Here is a 20,426-nt window from a genome sequence, read left to right as displayed (position 1 = left end):
AAGGAAAAGAGGAGGCACTTGATCCTCAACTTCAGCCTCTTGAGTAGCTGTGATTATGCTTTTCTGTCTCAGCATAATTTCCAGCTATCTTTTGTTCTCCTTGGGTTCTGAGTGCTCTTCTTCAGTTTTGCTTTTCCAAATATAGTCTTTCTTTTGCTTCTCAGACTCTTATTCACAAAGTTCAATGAAAAAAAACCCCTCCACTTCTCCATTCTTTGCATCCTTCTTCCCTTAGGGTTGGAGAGTTGAGACATTGTCTCAGAAAGCCCATGGATAGCCTGAGAAGGGCTATCTGTTGGCACCCCTGTAAGTTTTCATTTACAGCCTAGAAGTAGACAAAAGAATAAGCCCTCAAATAATCCCTTGAGTGACACACTCTGAGAATCTGTATGTGCCAGGCATTGCTACGGGAAGAAGAATATAACAACTTTAGACATGGTTCCTGCCCCACTGGTCTAGGGACAATTTTCTTATTGGAGGCAGCATTTAGTGCATTGTGCACACATGTCTACACACACACACACACACACACACACACACACACACACACACACACACACACATACACAAGTGCACCCATATCCTGGTCTTATCTCCTGAGACATCTAGTCTTACTGTTGTCATGGGAATGGCTTTGGTTCTAGGCCCAAGTGATACAGAAAAGTTTGCCTCCAGCTGAGAAGAAGAGTCCTTATTTCTGTACAATTTTCAGTAGCAGCTTACAGAGAACTTTATGAGCTGATGTCTGTGTAATGACAGCTGGAATGAATTCAGCTGACAAGAGCCTGAAAACATCTCTTCACCACGTCCTGTTGTGACCTGCCTGGTCCATGTTTTTACTGTGGTCATGGCCACTATTAGAAAGCCTACAGAGGCCCCTCCGGCCTTTGGATTGGGTTTCTGCTTCATTGGTGATGGATATTGCTATGAGCTGCTGAGCAGGGAGTTCAGGAGGGTTGAGTCACAGGTTGCCTGACAAGGGAGAAATGTGCAAGGTGCCACTGGCTCTTATCTCTTGTACCACAAGGTGACATTAGCCCAAGAGCTACAAAAATGTGTCAGTCACCTTTCAAAGCTATCCAGGCCAGGAGGTATAGGCTGAGATCTGAGGAGTTCAGTTCATTTGTGCCTTTCATGCCTACAAGCCTCCTCCCCCACCATTACCCAGTCCATAGAGACCTTTGGGATGGGGTAAGCTGGCATAAGAGTTGGTAGGTGAAGGGGAGATCAAGTGTGGGAGCAGCATTCCAGAGAAAGAATGCTGCTGCTCTGGGGGGGGGGGGGGAGGGAGGGAGGCTGAAACAAGGGGAAGCAATGCATGTGGCAGAGACAGGAGGGGCCAGCAGAAGCCACAGTGTGCAGGTTAAGATACCAGAGATTTGGGGTTTTCTCTTAGGGTCAGTGAGATACGGTGCCCATGAAGAATTTTGACTGACAACATTTTGATGGATGCTTTTGAAATCACGCTCTGGTTTTTGTGCGAAGAATAGGCTTTTGGTAAAAGACAAGAAAGGATGGGGAGAACCAGTGAGCAGGCCATGTATCGCAAAGCTAGGATAGAGGCCACTGTTAGAGGCAGTTAGATTGTAGAGCTAATAGGATTTAGTACTGCATTGAATGCTAGTGGGGAGGGAATATAGGTGAGTCTGATTTGAACAGCTGCCAGGAAGAGGGTCCTCTTTGTGAACATAAGGAATGCTGGAGAAGGAAAAAGCAATTTTGGGCCCATGGATTGATGGTGAAGGTGTTTGCAAATCCACTCCCTTTCCCACTCACCTTCGGAATCTCCTGGAATTCCAGGGATGGATTACCCAATGGAAAGCTGATTTCCCATTGTGTTCAACTCTGCATTTACCTTAACTAACAAATTCTTCTGACAACTCTAACCACAAGAGACTTGGTGGTAAAAAGCTTTCTGACATCTTAAACATCACATCTAAGTTTGGAAGCTACATCAGTGCAAGTGGTGACACAAATTTGACTATTTAATAAAGCAACGTCTACACCTGATCTTAGCTAAAAGGAGGAGAAGCCATTATTCTCAAAGCTACTTCTTATTTCTTGACTTCTCCTGGTCTTGAATTCCCAGGCCTTCATTGCCTTTTAAAAAGTTCCCATATATTAAACTTTGAATATAGTCTCTTCTGACTTTTTCCATTTTCAGAGTCATGGAAAGTCAGTTTGCTTCTTTCTCCCCTTTTTTATTCAGTGGAGTGGTCACAAGCCACAGAACCCAATCAGGAAATTTGTGTGTGTGTGTGTGTGTGTTTTTAATATTGACTCATTTTTTTTAATGTTGAAGAACTGAGAGTTTGTTTTCTTGTGCTGATAATCAGGATATACTTTTATTTAAGAACCAATCTACTTTAGCTATTATTATGATTATTAATATTATTATTTTGTTGTGAGACCAGGACTCAAACTCAGTACTTGACACTTTGCTTTGAGCCACACCTCCACCTATTACTGTTGTTGTTGTTGTTATTATTATTATTATTTGCTCTGGGGGTACATTTTGAGGACAAGTAAGATGGGAATCAGAGGAAAGGTTTAGATCAGTTGTTTTAGGGAGCCAAAATATTGGGAACTTGTTTGTTGTGGAAGCTTCATCTGGAGAGTCTGAGATGGAGACGAAGGGTTTTCTAGAGAGATGGCAATGGAATCTTCCTGGGGCCACGTGCTTTAATACAGAGTAGAGAGGAGCCATCGCCCGAGACCTGATGGTGAGCAGATGATGCTGTGGTCCTTGAGGAACATGATTGTGCTCAGCTCCCTAATTCTGTGTTCCTCCATAGTTATATATGCAGTTACCCACTGAATGCCCAATGAAGGAATGCAGCTGCCAATGAATACATTTGTTGCTCATCAGATGGCACCATAAACCCAGCAATGATGGGGCTTATTAAAAACCTTCTTTCATTCTGCAAAAAAGCCCCACGTGTCCCAGTGAGACTCAATATCGAAGCTAATGAGATGGGTAACCAGTACACAAAGAGATATATTCAAGAGCAAATTAACTGCCTCAGGAATATGCATCATAAAGACTGCAGCCTGCAAAATAAATAGAAAGTGTATTGGGCAAATTGGCCTTGTGTTTAAGTGTGGATGGGTTGGACGTAATTGGTTTGGCTTCTTGATGGTGGTAGGTAGCATGGATCCTAGAAGGCAGACATGAGCAAGGTCCTTCTAGCTTCTAGAAATATGGAAAGGGATGAGAAGAAATGAACAACTATTTCTTTGTTCAGTCCTAAATGCCTGGCCTGAGTGTGTGTGTGTGTGTGTGTGTGTGTGTGTGTGTGTGTGTGTGTGTGTGTGTGTGTGTGTGTGTGTGTGTGTGTGTGTGTGTGTGTGTGTGTGTGTGTGTGTGTGTGTGTGTGTGTGGCCATCTAGTCATTAGATGAGCTTAAGACATCAGGATCCTATGTTTTTGGCCTCACTTGTATGTGATAATGTAAGGAGATTTCATCTTCTCTATATTGAAGTAGTAATATCTCACGAACTTCTGTCACTTTCTTTAAAACGAGTGACTCCCTTTTAAAGTTGTCCCAGACATTTCTTCAAGGGAGTGCTGGCTCCTGATTGCCAACGTTTCCCTGGCCCCAAATCAGCATTTGCAGGCCCTACCCACTTCCTGCCTCATTTCTCCATTTCCCTTCCAGACCAGAGGAAAACAGACACCTACAGGCTTAATGGCCATTCTTGCTCTGTGGCTTTAAAGTCCAGTCTGTCTAACTGTTGCAGCCCTCCTTCCCTCCTCATCCTAGTGACACACACACTGATGAGAAGGAAAAAGTGTGGGTACAAAGCCAAAAGGATTTGAACCATATGGACATGTCATCTCTGAGTCTCTATTGCCTCCTTTGGAGGACCTATTGGAGCACCCTCAGTTATTCTCGAGTTCTGACTATTCCCTGGGTTTCACAGGTCTTCCTTCATGAAGCAGCTGCATGGGCCTTCATGGGTATGGATAGGAAGGTCACTGTAGTTATAGCCCAGTTTCTCTGCAAAGGACCTGGCTCTGCTGATTTCACAAGCAGCAAGACCACAGAGACAGCAATCAGCAGCCGCAAGCACTGAAACACGCCCCCTGAGCTTTCTCAGCATTTTCATTAGCTTGATTATTATGATTATTTTTAAAGGAAAGCTAATGAATTGTTTGGACTTATCTCCGGACCCATTCTGGGCTAATGGACAGTAAATTTCTATTTGAATTAAATGGACTCTTAAGGGTTGCAAGGGCTGTGTACCCTCCTTATTTATTGGTGTGTTTTTCAGATGAGGCTGTCCCGGAAGCAGACCTGAAGACAGGCATGTGATTTTAAGTCTACTTGGGAGGGGGGAGTAGGATGGGGGGGGGTGTAGACTGAACAGGGTACCTTGCTGAGCAGCTTGTTGCTATTAGCAATGGAGATTCTTGTGGCGGGCAATAGAGAATACTGCAGTCATTGCACCAAAGGGTAATGGATCTGGGGTAGGTTATCTACCAATTCTGGTCAGTTACTGATTGAAAACTCTTTGGGGGGACATTTCCTTTAAATGTTTTCCCAGTACCATGGTTTGAACTTAGGACTTCATCCCTTACTTCCTCATCCAGTACTCTACCACTTTAACCATGCCTCCAGCCTGGCTTTCTATGTGCTGGTACTGGGGTTTGAACTCAGGGCTTGGGTGCTGACCCTTAGATTTTTGCTCAAGGCTGGTATTTTACCACTTGAGGTACAGCTCCACTTCCAACATTTGTGTGTGTGTGTATATGTGTGTATATAAGTAGATATAAGGGTCTTGTGGACTTTCTTGCCTTGGCTGGCTTTGAACTGTGATCCTCAGGTCTCAGCCTCTTGAGAAGGTAGAATTACAGGCATGAGCCACCAGCACCTGACTAGATATGGAATTTGGTGGGCTTTTCTGCCCAGCTGCCTTTAAACTGTGACCTTCCACACCTTACCTTCCTGAGTAGCTAGGGCTATGGGTATGAACCACCAGCAACCTTGATTTTTTTTTTTAAAGATAGGATCTCACTATGTAGCCCAGGCTGGACTTGAATCCATGATACTCCTGTGTCAGCTTCCTGAGTATCTAGGGTTGCAAGCATGTACCATTGTATCCAGTGGACATTTCCTTTTCATGCCTTCAGTCTGCATGCAGAGGATACCCAGGGAATTTGCAGTTGCTGTCAGTGGAAGCCATTACCTTGCAGAGGAAGGTATTTGCCAAGGATATGTGTCAGCTGTGATGGTTTCTACACAGACATAAAGATCTGGATCTCCAAGGACTTAATACATACAGATCACCCCACAATTACAACAACATGATTCTACATTTGTCTTTCTCTCCAAAGAGTGAGGTTCCTGACGGCTGAGGTATCTCTTGTTTTTGCTTTATTGTCAAGCATAAACCTGGCCCAGAATAGTCTCTCAGCAAATGTCTACTGACTGTATGAATGAGTGAAGGATTAAGTGGTCAAATACTTGAAAATCCAACAGGGACAGGGACTTCAAACTCAATGCATACAAGAGTCCAGGACTCTTACATGAGTAACAGGATCATTGAGAAAGAGGAAGAGAGATACCAGGTAGATAATGTTCTTTGTCTGGAGACAGTCCAGTGTTTCCAGAGGGAGATAGAAACTTCCCAGATCCCCAGACATTTCCATAGAGATGCTCCCTTGAATATTCATGGATTAATAACATAAAAAATAAGTACATGTTTCTTGCTGGGCACCAGTAGCTCACACCTATAATCCTAGCTTCTCAGGAAGCTAAGCTCTGAGGATCAAGGTTCAAGCTAGCCCAGGCAGAAAAGGTCATAGACTCTTATTTCCAATTACTCCCCCCAAAAGTTGTAAGTAGAGCTGTGGTTCAAGTGGTAGAGCATTAACCTTGAGAAAAAAAGCTGAGGGATAGTGTCCAGGTCTGAGTTCAAGGCTGGCAGATTCTTGTAGCTCCTTAGCTAAAACATTGGGGTTCTAGAGCTGGATGGCTTGGAGAAACACCCTCTTATTCCCATATGTGTAAAGTAAATACTGTGTAGTCTCTCTCCCTTGCTCCCTCCCTCTCCCTCTCCCTCTCCTTCTCCTTCCCTCCTTCTCTCCCCCACTCTCTGCCAGTCCTGGGGTTTGAACTCAGGGTCTGGGCTTTGTCCCTGAGCCTCTCTGTGCTCAAGGCTAGTGCTCTGAGCCACAGCGCCACTTCTGGCATTTTCTGTTTATGTGGTACTGAGGAAGCAAACCCAGGGCTTCATGCATGCTAGGCAAGCACTCTACCACTAAGCTACATTCCCAGCCCAGGTCTAGTCTCAAGATCCTTACCCCTTCCTAATATTCTTCCAGGCTCTTCTCCCAAGCATGTTCTAGGCTTTCTGGGTCAGCTGTGATTCTCAGTCCTCCATCTTGTGGTCTTTGTTATTTCTGCGTAAATGTTATATGCCTGGCAGCATCTTGTGTGAATCACTTAGTTAGTTGTGACTTGAGCTCTGCCTCTCAGATTACTCAGCACGATTGGCAGACTAGAGTTCATGGGTCAGAAAGGCAAGTAGGAAATCTGTTCATGTTTTTGAGGTGTTCACAGCTCAAGAGAAGCAACATGAATAGTAGTAACCCATAGGATTCCTCTTAAAAAAAAAAAAAAACAACGCCAAGTGCCAATGAGATCATGTGAGTGAGTTCTGACCAATGGTGTGGGCTGACGTGAAACAGACCAGCTCCTAGAATGGCACATTAAAATCTTCAGTGTGATCCTCAGAACTCTGTCTCTTTCCATCCAATAGCTAAGTAGAGAGAACTCCAGGCATTTAGAAGAGGATGAAGTCCTAAGATGGGTCTTTGGTTGCAAGGAGTAGAAAATTCCACTTTTCCCGCTGACCTGTGTTGTACTGTGATGTGTGAAACAAACTTCCTTAAGATATGAGATTCTGGAGTTGTTGATTATATAAATGTTTTTACTTGGACTGTTGCAGTGACCTACAGGGATATCCATGTATCTATGTATCTATCTAGTATGTATGTATGTATGTATCTATCTATCTATGTATCTATATATCTATCAATGTATCTATCCATCTAGTATCTATGTATGTATGTATGTATGTATCTATCTAGTATGTATGTATGTATCTATCTATGTATCTATATATCTATCTATCAATGTATCTATCCATCTAGTATCTATGTATCTATGTATGTATGTATGTATGTATGTATGTATGTATGTATGTATGTATGTATGTATGTATCTATCTATCTATCTATCTATCTATCTATCTATCTATCTAACCTTGGGAACCCTTGGACTTCAGTAGAGGAAGTTCAACTTCAAGTTTATTGGTGAAGGCTACAGATTCTTCACTGAGGCAAGAGCAATGTGGATCTGGGCAGCTGGGAAGGAGCAGTTTCCCATATTCTAAATTAATCACAGTCAGGCTGATTTTGTAAATAGAAAGAACTTCAGGCAGGAACAAATGTGCCAAACTATGAGTGAGAGTTACATTTTTCATCTTGCAGTCCTGTTTTTAGTGTGCTACACTTCAAGGGTGCAGCATTGACCTTCGGCTATTGCTAAAGACTGTGAGTTATCTTAGCAAAAGATTCTGAGAGTCACTTTGTTTTTGCTTATTATTTGTATAATTGATAGTAGGACTGAGCTCTGGCGGGAGACAGAGTTTACTGGGGTTGACACTCTATCAGTAACTGTCTTTCCTTTAGAGACGGAGGCAGAGTATTTATTCTCTACTGGGCACAATGGTGCCTATTTGCTCTGGGAAGTTCATTCCCACATCATTTGGGGAAAATGTGTGCATGGAGGAATCAGCCCCTTGGCTAGATGTTCACACTGTTGCTATGCAGAGACACCAATGGGGAAATCTGATGAGTGTGTTCCTCCTTTCTCCAAGAACCAGATTACAAGGTTCTCAAAGCAGCTCTGGCTAGGTTACAGCATAGAGGCTGTGGGAGTTCTCCAAATAGGGGCCGGGCCTGGAGAGGAAGTGACCAGAATCAAGGCAGCTCTGGAAGGTAGAAAGCAGGAACAGTTTGAGATTGGCAAAGATTTCCAAATTTATTGAATTTCTTTGTCCCTATACCCAAGGTTTGAGTTTGAGGAAGGGAAGCAGTTATACAATGCATGGGATGGTACAGAGCGAGATGATGGAGAGAGATGAAAAGGTTCCAGGGGCCTTAGGAGGAGGGGTACTGGCCTTTGCATCTCAAATTCATCCTCCCTCCCTCCTTCCCTCCCTCCCTCCCTTCATTCCTTCCTTCCTTCCTTTTTGCTTCCTACCTGCCAAACATCCATCTCCCTATCCATTTATCTCTCTACTTATTCAGTACTTCAGTCACTCAACAGACAAATACCTGTGTCTGTTCTGTGTCCTTGGGATAGTACAGTGAACAAGACCCTCAGATATTCTGCTCATAGGAGCTAAGTGGTATGTAAGGCAGATGATAATGGATTAATTTAAGAGACAATCATGGTAACTTTAGATTGTAACACTCTGAAGATAAATAACAGGAAGACATTATTAGAGTAGTGCCTTTCTAAGTGTGGTTCTTAGACCAGTAATATTCACACAACCTGGGAAATTGCTAGAATTGTAGATTCTCAGGTCCTGTCTTGGCCTATTTGAATTAGAAACACTGGGAGTGGAGTCTAGAGCACTTTAAGCCCTCCAGAACAATCTGGTGATATGTGTTTGAGATGAAGACTCACTGTTACAGAGATTAGCTTTGGTCCCTTGAAGTAGGGTGGTCAGGGGGGCTTCTTGGAAGGGGTAGCATTTGAGTTGGGATTTCAGGGATGATAAATGTAGCCATTCAAACCCAGAGACATGTGTTCCTGGCAGAGGCAAGAGACAGTGAAAAGGCTCCGGTGTAGAAACAAATTTGGGAGCTTTAAAAGCCTACAAACAAGGCCAGTGCGGCTGGTGTGTGGTATAAAATCATGAAATTAGCTATAAAAGAGACTGTTAGGAACATTCCTGCTGTTTCTTTGGATATTCATTCTCTATGGATGGAGGGATAATCTTTGCCTATTTGCATTGGAAGATATGTATTGGGATCTTTTTAAAGTAGAGAAATTAAGTTAATACAAATCATATAAGTAACCCATGCATACATTTTTCTTGTAAATGGATTTCGTGGCCTCTCTTATGAAGCAATGTGCTATGGAGGGAATCTTTGTGGGTTATAATTCCCTCAGAATCTGGTTACCATTCCTTTCTGAGCCTCTCTTTCCTCCTCTGTAAGGTCAGGAAGGGGAGGAGATGGACATTTTCTTAGGGGGTACAGACTCCCCTCCACCGCTCCTGATTGCTCAGAATGCCCCCTACTTCCTTTTTACATCTTGATTTGATCTTGGGTTAATGTGCCTGGGGCGGAGTAGGAGGAAAAAGGTATATTGGCTCCTATGGAATTGTCATTAGTGTTAAACGACATGTTCAAGATCTATTTTGAATATATAGTAATATTGAGAGCACAAGTCTGAGCCCCTAATGGTGCTGCTTTCTTCATAGTTATTGCCCTGCTGCTGAGCCCAACAGTTTTATTTCTTACAAATGGGCATCACAGGAAAAAGAACAATAAATAGCCTCCAATTCATGAGCATGGCATTTGCACTTGACTCTCTAGGACAGGGGAAGGAGAGAGAGGATCCAGACCAGGACCTTTTCCAGGAAGCAGAATAGTACCATGGGAAGGCCCTGGAGCCATGCCTGTAATGTGAGTGCATGAACAAGCCTCTCTGGACCTGGGTTTTCTCATCTGTAAAATGGAATCGATATCACATTGTATTAAATAGGATGGAGTTTCCAAAAGTCTGGCACACAGTAGGTGCTCAAGACACATCAACGCTTATCTTCCATCACTGCCCTGGAAGTGGGGAAATGGCTCTCCTCTTCAGTCAGGCGGCAGGCCCCACTCTGTCTCCAGCTCTTGGGCTGCTTGTGTAGTAATGAGGCACCGGCAGCTGAGGGCATCCAAACCCACGGTGTTGTCTTTTCCCCCCAGTGTTATCTTTCCCCCACGCGGCTTCAGTTGACATAGAGTTGGGTGGTAGATGACAGCTTGTTTATCCAGGGAGGCTGTGAGATATTCTGTCGAGCAAACAGACAGAAAAGCTCGTTTGTCTTTTGTCTCCACCTCCATATGGAGAGACATGAGGCTCCCCTCCCATCTTCCTAGCTGATGACTCTCCCGGCATTACTCTTGCCTCTATCTGAGATTGTCCCAGCTGTTGCAGCCCCTCACTCTTACCATGGCTGTCCTTGGTAAGCATATCTTCTCTGTGGGCCGTATGCACCGCTCTCAACATTCTGTCCCCAACCTGGGCTGCTCCCTGGGGTTTCACACTAGACACTTCCATCTGACTGTGCCCCAGGTCCCACCCACACCACATGTTACAGATAGAAACTGCCTCCCTCCTGCTGCTCCTCTTTTCTGGGTTTCAGCCTTTGGAAGCACTGAGTCAGACACATGGGAGCATCAGCTGATCTGTGGGTCCCTCGGTCACTGTCACCTCCCTACCCCAATCATCAGGGCCCAACTCGTGTTCTCTCACTGGCTGTTGACTTGGTCTCAGCCACCAAGCACATCTCTGGGGAAGGCTCTTCCCATCTCTCCCACCAGCCACCCGCTCCTCCTGCAGGATAGCAACCAGAGGGGTGGTTGTAGATAACACACGAAACGGTGCCAGTCTGCTTCCAGGACTGTTCCAAGTCCTGAGACAGGTGGAGAGAGGGATTTATGAGCCCAGTGGCCTTATGGGTCAGGAAAGGAGCTCAGGCTTTTAATTTTCCCATTTCAATGTTTTCTTCTCACTTGTAATTGACAGCTAGTAATTGTGCTTATTTATGGGAAAGCTATGAAAATTTGACACATGCACACTGCGTGTAATGATCCAAGGGGGGTAATTAGCACTTTCCCCTTCTTGAATATTGACTATTTCTGTGTGTGGAGAACTTTTGAGCTCTTCTCTGATAGTTCTTGATAAAATATGTAATGAATATTTAATTAAATAATATTAAAGCAAACCAGAAACAAGCAAATAAATCAGGACATCCTTGGTTTCCTTCTGGCATGACTCTGTACTTGTAGCATGATTTCTGAGGACATTTAAAGTCTCTCTGGAGCTCAGTTTCTTCATTTCTGAAAAGGGAACAATAAGTCCCACCTCCAAAAGTTACCAGGAAGTTTACAAACCATGTGGAGTGCTTTTCTCTTGCTGTACCTCACTTTTGAGCAATGCTTTGTAGTTTTCAGTTTTCTTGCATGGTTCTGTATACATCTCTCCCTCTCTTTCTCCCTCTCTTCTCCCCAGATTTATTGTATACCTGCTATGTGCTGGGTACTGGAACATGTCAGAGAATAAGCTAGACTTCATCCTACCTTTCCTTGAGTTTATATTTTTGGTGGGAGGACAAATAACAAATAAATAATATGATTTCAGGTTGTGTTAAATGCCACCGAGGGGTAAATAAAGCAAGATCCGGTAGAAGTGATGGAGATCAAGAAGTCTCTGAATTGGAGCTTAGAGATCAGCAGGAACAGAGTCAATAAACAAGTCAAAGAATAATTAAAACAACTTACTGACTGCGGTAAGTGCTGTGAAGGAAGTAAGCATAGTTATATGAAACCACAGAGGGGCTGAGAAAATTAAATATTAAAAGTGTTTGGGAAGAGCCTTGATGGTGGTAAGTGATGGACATTCACTGACCCATTCTTTCCCTGAATAGCTCTCTTTCCTGTATCTTTAATTTCTTCCTTGACTGGGTTTTTTTCCCAGTAGCACTTACATATGTCCAAATCTCTCTCAGCTTAGAATGCAATGGTCTACCACAAATGCCACCGTACCGCCTCTATATTCCTACCTCAACTCTTCAAAGGAAGATCTAAAAGGTTGTCTCCACATCCACTCTCTCAACACATTCTACACACTTCAGCTTGGCTCTGGTCCCTCAGAGTCCTAGAAAGTCACCAAGGACCTGCATACTCCTGAATGCTTTCAGTTCTCACATCCTCCGTCTCTTGGCCACATCAATATTACTCTGCCTCTACTTTCCAAACATCATCTATTAGCATTTTCACTTCTGCACCCCTACTTATTCCTTTTCAGGGTACTTTTCTGATTTTTCCTCGATTGGATGTCCCAAGATTCCATTCTGGGTATGATAGCTTTTCGTTGCTAGAACAAGTATCTGAGAAAACTCATCGAAAGGAGGGAAGGTTTCTTTTGGCTGGTGGTTTTCATGGGTTCATTCTGTGGTCATTAGGCTCAGTTGCTTCTTGGCCTGTGAGTGGTGAGGTAGAACATCACAATGGGGAGCATGTGATGGAGCAAAGTGGCTCACCTCTTGGAGGCCAGGAAGCAGAGAGTGAGAGATGGGAAGGGGGTCAGGAGGAGAGAGAGTAGCCTACTTCTAACCAGGTCCCACTTCTCACCACCTCCCAACAATAACATCAAATTGTGAATCCATTAATGGATCGGTTACTCTATTGATATACTTTATTGACTTTATGATCCAGTTGCCTCTCAATAATTAGATCTAGCCAAAATAATTAGATCTAGGGACCGAAGCTTCAATACATGAGCTTTTTGGAAGGGCAGTTTTTACCTAAACCTTATTACTGTGTTCTTCACCCCTGCTTCCCTCTCTTCCCTTCTCCTCCTCTCCTGTCTCCCTTCTCCTTCCCTCCCCTCCCCTTCTTTTCCTCCTCTCTTCCTTCCCTTTCCTCTTCTCTCTCCTTCCCTCCCCTTTTCCCTTCTCCCCTCTCCTCCCTTCACCTCCTCTCCTTATCCCTAGAAACTGGCTAATTTCTCTCTCATCTATGACCTCAGCCTAGCTTGCTTACTTGGAATCCTGGCCCATGTGGTCAGTCATTCTTAGATATATCCACTTAGAAGTCTCATGAGCATCTAACCTCAACCATCTAGATTGGAATTTGCCATTTTCTTCCTCCACAAATCCTGTTCTTCCCATATTCCCAATTATGGTAAGTTTTGCTGCCATCTAGCTGTTTTCCAAGCCAGAACTTTGGGTTCAGCTGTTCCCTTTGACTCTTCCATATCTGCTGGTCACCAAGGCCTATAGATTCTACCCAATGAGTGGTCTCAGATTTGTTCTTCTCTCACCACTTTTTCTGCTCAGCTTTCAGATGCCTGGGCAACTGCATAGCCTAGTCATGGGTCCTTTGTATATACCTGGTCCCTTCTGATCCTGCCTGAAAACAACAACCAGTCAGTTTTCCTGCAGTAAAAATCTGGTATTGTTCACTGTTTAAAACTTTGCATTTCTGGGCTGGGAAGGTGGCTCAGTGGTAGAGCGCTTGCCTTGAAAGCCTGAGGCCCTGGGTTCAATTCCTCAGCACCATATAAGCAAGAAGAAAAAAGCCGGGAGTGGCACTGTGGCTCAAGTGGTAGAGCGCCAGCCCTGAGCTGAAGAGCTGAGGGACAGCGCCCAGGCCCAGAGTTCAGGCCCCACAACCGGACCCAAAAAAAAAAAAAACCAAAAAAAAAACTTTGCATTTCTTTCTTGCCCCCAGGATTATACCTAGGCTTAGACACTCTCTTTTCTGCCTCTCTTGTCTGCCTTCTCTAATACTTTTGTCTAGCCACACTAAGTTTCATCCAGTTCTTTGGAGCTGCCTGGGACTTTTCTAAACACTCCTCTGCTCATCCTCCTCCCAGCTGCTGAAGGGAGACAAAGTCCAGTGTGCACTGTGCTAAGCAGACCAACCTCATTTCGCTCCTACTTTTGCCATGATGGGAGTTGACACCCTTTCGCTCCTACTTTCAGCCATGATGGGAGTTGACACCCTTTCCAAAAGATTTTGGTAATTTTTTTTCTGCCAAAACCAGAAAGATGAGTAAGTGCTAAGTTTTGCTGGGAAAGGGTTAGAAATAACACAGGATTCATGTAATTTTGCCTTTGTTTTCTGAGGCTAAGGCCCTGGATTCTCTTATCACCTTCTGGATTCTTTAATTCTACCCCTCCTCTAATACATAACATCACCTGAAGATGCTGATATCTGCTTCCTCTTACCTGAAATACCCTGAATCTCTCAGTGGCTATTCTGGGAATAGGTATGCTAATGTTTGAGGCTAGGGATGCTTTGAAAATGTATTATATTCTGGTACCCTGAACAAAAGTAAGGCCATGCCAAGCCAGGCAGTCAATGATCCTTTCACCATGGACTGGGCCATAAACCAGGCCATGGACTCAGCCCTTATCATGGCTGTAAATTTAGCCCTCATCTTGACAGTAGACTGGATTGTGAGCTAAATCCAGATACAGCTATGACTTTGCTTTCACCTATGCCTTGCACGTGCGCGCGCGCGCACACACACACACACACACACACACACACACACACACACACACACACACACACACACACACACACACACACACACACACACACACACACACACACACACACACACACACACACACACACACCATGCCCATGTCAATCCTTAGGCTTGAATTTAGTACTTGAACACTTTCTCTTAGCTTTTTCCACTCAAGGCTGGCACGTTCTACTACTTGAGCCACAACATCTCTACTTCTGACTTTTTGGTAGTTAATTGGAGATAAGAGTCAGGAAAGAGTCTCAGGGACTTTTCTGTCCAGGCTGGCTTTGAACCATGATCCTCAGTTCTTAGCTTCCTGAGTAGCTAGGATTGCAGAAATAAGCCACTGGTACCTGGCTCATGGCTTTGATTTTGGCAATAGACTAGTCCTTGACCCTCATCCCAGAATGGGCCTTTAAACTGAACTCTGCTTCTGAGCCTAGACTGAACTCTGACCCTAGATCCTCGGTGAGGTCTGATTCTACTTGCAGATTGAGCTCGGATCCTAGTCCCAGACTGAGTCCTGACAACAGACCCAGACAGACCTGTGGTTCACAGGGTAGAGCTGACTCAGGGCAAATCCATTTCTTTAAGGCACAGGCGGGAAATACTTTGCTAGAACAGAAGAAATCTTTGATGTTGCTCTCAGAAAGTTGGGGGTTCACCAGCCACAGAAAGATCAGGCTCCAAAGGTTGCCTGGGAGAGTGTCTTCAGCCAGTTCAGCACCCCAAATAATGGAGAGATTATTCCTACCAATATCCATCAAGCTGAGATTGAGAGCATTTCCATGAGATGGGGCTTTAACGACTCTTCAAGGGTTTGAGGCCTAATGAAACACACATCTGAGAATGATTTAATCTTCCCCTCATAAAATCTGCACAACAAGGAGATCAACTTCAGAATCCAAATTCACCCTGACATAAAAAATGTGCACTCAAGACAGTTGTTGCTCACTGGTAACTGTCTGGAGATAATTGCTGTGGCCTCAGGGAGTGTAGGAGAGGGCAAAGAAGGGTGGGTGTGTCATTGGGACATGCCAAGCTGTCCCTGCCAGGCCTCTTAAATGGCTGACAGTGTGACATTGGAAGATCAAGTAGAATTAAGCGAGTGGGGGATGTAGACGTTTGTCTGGCTGCCACTGGTCTGTCTTCAAGGTGCTTGAATCAATAGCAGAACCATCAATTGCTTTCTCTACAGAGGAAGACAGGTGGGCCTGGGTTGGACCACTCTTTGAGGGAGTAGTTCTCCACAGCTTCCTGTGGCTGAAAGTGGGGTGCTGAGGTAACAGGCTCCCCTTCCTTCATTCCAAATCTTGCTGCTGGCTGAGGTCTCCCACATTTCAAAGCTGAATCCACCAGAGGGGTAACACTCATCACTCCCCTTCTCTCAAATACTGTGCCTTGTCCACATGATTTTCTCTCTGCTGCCCAAACTCACTGATGACTTTATGGGAAAAGTCATGGACTTTGACTTAAACAAATAGAGCCCAGTTACTCATTTCAAAAGAGAACATATTTTATAATAATTAGATGGTAAAAAAAACTGGAAATGATGAGAAGCAAACTCACTCAAGCTTTGGATGATGCATAATATAATCATTTATACTAAATTTAGGTCAATAATGTACTCTGCAGCCAGGAAATGTATAAGATAAAGTAATGAGAGCCGTCTTTTTTTTTTCATTAGAACAAGTCAACTTTCTTAAGTAAGACACAGAAGCCTTAAAGATGAGTAGATTTTATGATAGCCTAGACATTTTTTCAGTGTTACAAAAACAACCTTCTAATAGCAAAGCAGAGCCATTAGTAGAAGAAAACAAAGGCTAGGAGACAGGATGTGTAACTTACACCATGAGGCGCCGATCCACTAAATGTATGAAGACTTTTCTTCAGATCTGTAACAAAGGGACAAAGTTCCAAGGTTACAGCCAGATAATTTGTAGAGGAGGCAACCAAGATTAGAGTAATAGCCATAGATGTCCACTGCTCAGATCTCCCTCTCGACAGAACCCTCCTGCAAGGAGAAGAGATGATTGGCCGTCTTAGATGAGAGCATCTTGGGAGCCACCATCAAGGCCATGCCAGGACATACTGTCACCATCCAATGACAAAGCGTGGCGGGGTCCTAGAGGTGGGCTTTCCTGTGAACACTCACACCCCTCCCCTACACACACACTGGTGTGGTGGAGGCCTCCTTGGAGCTGCCCTGTGCTCTGAGTGTCTTCCTACCCCCTCCCCCTCCCTATCTCCATTTCTTTGCACAAATATCCAACCTGGATCTTTCCTTGTTTCCTCCTGTTCCTTGTGTATTCATCCTCCAGAGACATTTTCTCCAGCAAATTTCTTGATTGTCTAAGCTCATCTCCGCATCGGCTTCCGAGGATCGCAACCAGAGACCCCAATGAAAAGCTACTCAACCTTATTCATCATTAAAAGAAGTACAAATTGAAGTGTGATTCTGTTGTCCATGTATCAAATTGACCAACCTTCCAGAAAGGTCTTTAATATCTCATGTAGGTATAAAATGAGCCTCAGAATACTCTGATGCCAAGAACATCAAGTCTGTCTAGGTGTTCATTAACTCTCTGTGCCTCACTTCCAGGAAAATTCTTCCATAGGAACACACACACATACACACACACACACACACACACACACACACACACACACAAACAAAATGTTCTTTGTGGCATTATTTATATTAGTAAGAAGCTAGAAAATAACCCAGGTTGTGTATTACTAAGAAATGGTTGTCTCGATTCTGGAGCAGCTGTGCAATGTTATTTGCAGCTGTTTTAAAGAATGAGGTCAAACTACATGACATAAGATGTCACGTGGAACAAAGAAACTAACCATTAAGGTGGAGAATCTGTTGTACAGACCTCTGATGGGAAGATTCTCCCTTCATTAGGTATGTTTATGTGCATACGCATTGGTGAATAGTGCACACATATGGGAAAGAAGACACTAAATTGCTCAACATTTCTTTTTTTTTTTTTTAGGTAGAGCTGAAATAAACAAATTCATTTTATAAACAAAAATTTAACTGAAAAGCCACAGTAGATGGAGAAAAGAAAGGATATTACTTGGTAAAATCCAGTGACATCTACAATAGTTTTACAGCACATTTAAGCATTCTAGGGTTTTATATCTTTACCTGCCTTCCATTTCTCAGTTGTTCTTTATAAAATTGCCAATTATGAATGTAAATGTGACCTCAAATTCATCCTGAATTTGAATGCCAGAAAAGCAAAACAATCCAATTTTCTATTTTAATATTATAGTCTTATTTTTAAAGTTTTTTAAACACAATGCCCAACAAAATGGAAAAAAGCAGCAATACGTAAATATACATAATAGTTACTCATTATACGGGAAGTATTTTATAGGATGATATCTAGAATTCACTTGCTCTGTAAGTTTCCTCGATAAGTAAATTGACTTAAGACCAACACTACCAAAAAATAACAGCACTACATAAAGGGGCACACATTTTCAACATTTCTTGTCTTCAGAGAAGAAAGTGAGATTGGAGATAGCCATTAGAGGAAGCCCTTACTCTGTCTCTTTGCTTTATTGTTTGAATGTTCCACCATGAACCTGGATTGTTATTTTTTAATTAAAATGAGCAATACAGGAGAAGAAAGAAAAGGCCCCAGAGTGTAACCACCAAAATGAGTATTGACCTCCTAAAAAGGCAGTGTCCATACTGCAATCAATCTGTTCACAGTGGTTGGAGTCTCCACTGGGAATGACCTTCAGTGGCAGGTAACATGGTTAGGAAATTGCTCTCATTCTTGTCTTTAAGTTTTAAATAATTCTTTAAAGTTATTCTTAGGAAAAAAGTTAGTAGGAAGTGGCATTGCCTACCTGCATTCCTACTTGATTAACCACATGTGACTCTGAATGTCCTTTTAACTATTTTAAAAGTTTGTCCCTGTCCTCCCTACATCCCCACCACCCCCTGTCTGCCTGAAGGCTACATAGGCTTTCACTGAAGATATTTTGGGGGCACTTTCTGGCCTCAGTTTCCCCGTATGTATTGGAAGAAGTTGAGTTGAATGGCTTGAGTGTCTGATTAACGTTTTAGGATCTAGGCCACTGGTACAGAGCAACCATCTTGGCATGCTCTGGGATGGGTAGCTGAGGTATCAGAGAAACCTACCTTTAGTTCTCAGTCTGGCCTTCAACCAACTCCCCCCATCCCTCATGCACAGGCTTAGCGAACAGGCTCCTAAATCTATGTTCTCCTTCCACTGTGTGCCCAAAAAATGCCTGCCCACAAGTGTAATAATCCTTTATTCTCAACTGATACTTTATGACTCCCTCTTAGTAACTAGTTAAAATTCCTGGTGCATTTCCTCTGTAGATCATATGGTGTGGGGAAGCCAAACCTGTCACTTTGTCTGCTTCCAATATGATTAAGCATGTCACATAATGCATTAAGGGAAAAGAGAGGCACTGAGCTGATTCAACTGTATATTCCTAAGCCCCAAGACCAACCAGATCTCTCAGGCTCTCCGAAATAATAAACCCTTGATTAATTCCCTCAAAGCTATACTCCCTAACAAAGTCAGCTTTATCCCTAATTTTACTGTGATGTTCTCTGAAGAGAAGAAATCAGGGCCTTTGCAAATATTATGATCCTGGACAAAAATGACTGTTTTCACCACCATGGTGGATAAATGTTATCCCAGCGAGTGTGGTGATTCTGCAGTTGTGTACCTTTAATAATAACTGTGTTGCCTGGTGCTGGTGGCTCATATCTGTAATCCTACAGGAGGCTGAGATCTGAGGATCATGGTTCAAAGCCATCTTGGGAAGAAAAGTCCATGAAACTCTTATCTCCAATTAGCTACCAAAAAAAAGCTGGAAGTGAAGCTGTGGTTCAAGTGGTAGAGTATGAATGGCTAGAGGTGTGGCTCAGTGGTAGAACTCCCTCCTGGCAAGCATGAAGCTGAGTTCAAACCCCAGTACTGAAAAAGAGAAAAAAAAAAAGAGATGCATTTATTCAGAAGGGGTGCGGTGGCTTAAGTGGTCCAGTGCTAGCTTTGAGCACAAAGGTTCAGGGATAGGGCCCAGACCCTGAGTACAAGGCCCAGTATTGGGGTGCATGTACGTGTGCGTGTGTGTGTTAGCATGTACACGTGCATGTGTATGTGCATGTAGGCACACACACACATTGGCACACTGGCTATGTTAGTATTTGTTGAGCCAGTCCTCTGGAAGCCCCAGTCCCTCACACTCTTTGCAAGTAAAATTTCCCTTTTAAAATTTTCTTTTCTAAATACTTCTGTTTCAAAGTCGTTCTGTGACAGATGGGATGACTTAATACACTAATTTGTGTTATGTTCCCATATTCCCTGTTCAAAGGTGGAAGGGATTTTTGTCTTTCCTTGCTAAGGGAGGCTTGTGTTGAAAGATTAAAAGGAAGTTGCCCCAAGAGAGATCTCTTTCTTGGTTCTGTTTGCCCCCAAACCTAGGCTCCCTGCTGGGGAGAGGGTGGAATTGTGCAAGGTGGAAAAGCAGGAGAGGAGATTCTGAAGGCAGGAAGGATGTGCGATTTGGGGTTCTGTGAAGAGAATTCCTGGTGATCATGCCAGGATGCCAGGAAGCATGGCTGATGATTAGGAAGGTTCTCATGATCTTAGGGCTCCAAGTGCTGGGGCTCTCAAATCTGGACTGAGTTTCTTAGCCAAACCTAGAAGCATTGTTCTCTGGCATCAAGGAGTACTGAGGACTTGGACAGTAGCCTCAGTGAAGGCGTAGACCTGCAACAACCTGGCTCCTTCAAAGTTGTTTCTGTGTCCAGACCCTTGGGACTTTTGCAGGATTGTTGTGACCGATTATTGTGACCCTTCTCACCTTTCTGGATTGATGGCATAAAAATGATTCCCATCACCATTTTTGTTATAACAAGATCTAGCACCATTGGTCCTGGGTATGAACTCGAAGGCCTCACTGCTGGCTAGACTGGTGCTCTACCATTTGAGCCACACCTCCAGTCCTGCTTTTTGCTGGTTATTTTGAAGTCTCATAGATCTTTCCTGCCCAAGGTGGCTTTGAACTGCGGTCCTTCAGATCTCA

At 43.6% G+C, this 20,426-nt stretch overlaps 2 long non-coding RNA genes across 4 annotated transcripts in view; one reads left to right on the top strand and one right to left on the bottom strand.

Annotated features, from left to right (window-relative positions):
- LOC138805179 (uncharacterized) overlaps positions 1-20,426 on the top strand; it is a 97,909-nt gene that overhangs the window by 24,815 nt on the left and 52,668 nt on the right. For 2 of the 3 annotated variants that reach the window (XR_011365458.1, XR_011365459.1), the window contains exon 2: positions 11,436-11,583. This is a non-coding gene — a long non-coding RNA (uncharacterized lncRNA). Of the gene's footprint in view, positions 1-11,435; positions 11,584-16,660; positions 16,773-20,426 lie in introns of those variants that run through there. The other variant, XR_011365460.1, reaches the window with a different exon arrangement.
- Positions 8,254-16,706, bottom strand: LOC138805180 (uncharacterized). Its single transcript, XR_011365461.1, has 3 exons — positions 16,613-16,706; positions 16,188-16,234; positions 8,254-10,083 (listed from the first exon to the last, which is right to left on the bottom strand). It is a non-coding gene; the product is annotated as an uncharacterized lncRNA (long non-coding RNA).

Source organism: Dipodomys merriami, unplaced genomic scaffold, assembly GCF_024711535.1.
Source record: "Dipodomys merriami isolate MVZ:Mamm:240054 unplaced genomic scaffold, mDipMer1.0.p SCAF_39, whole genome shotgun sequence".
NCBI classification, from domain to species: domain Eukaryota; kingdom Metazoa; phylum Chordata; class Mammalia; order Rodentia; family Heteromyidae; genus Dipodomys; species Dipodomys merriami.
This window is presented reverse-complemented; position numbering and strand designations above follow the sequence as displayed.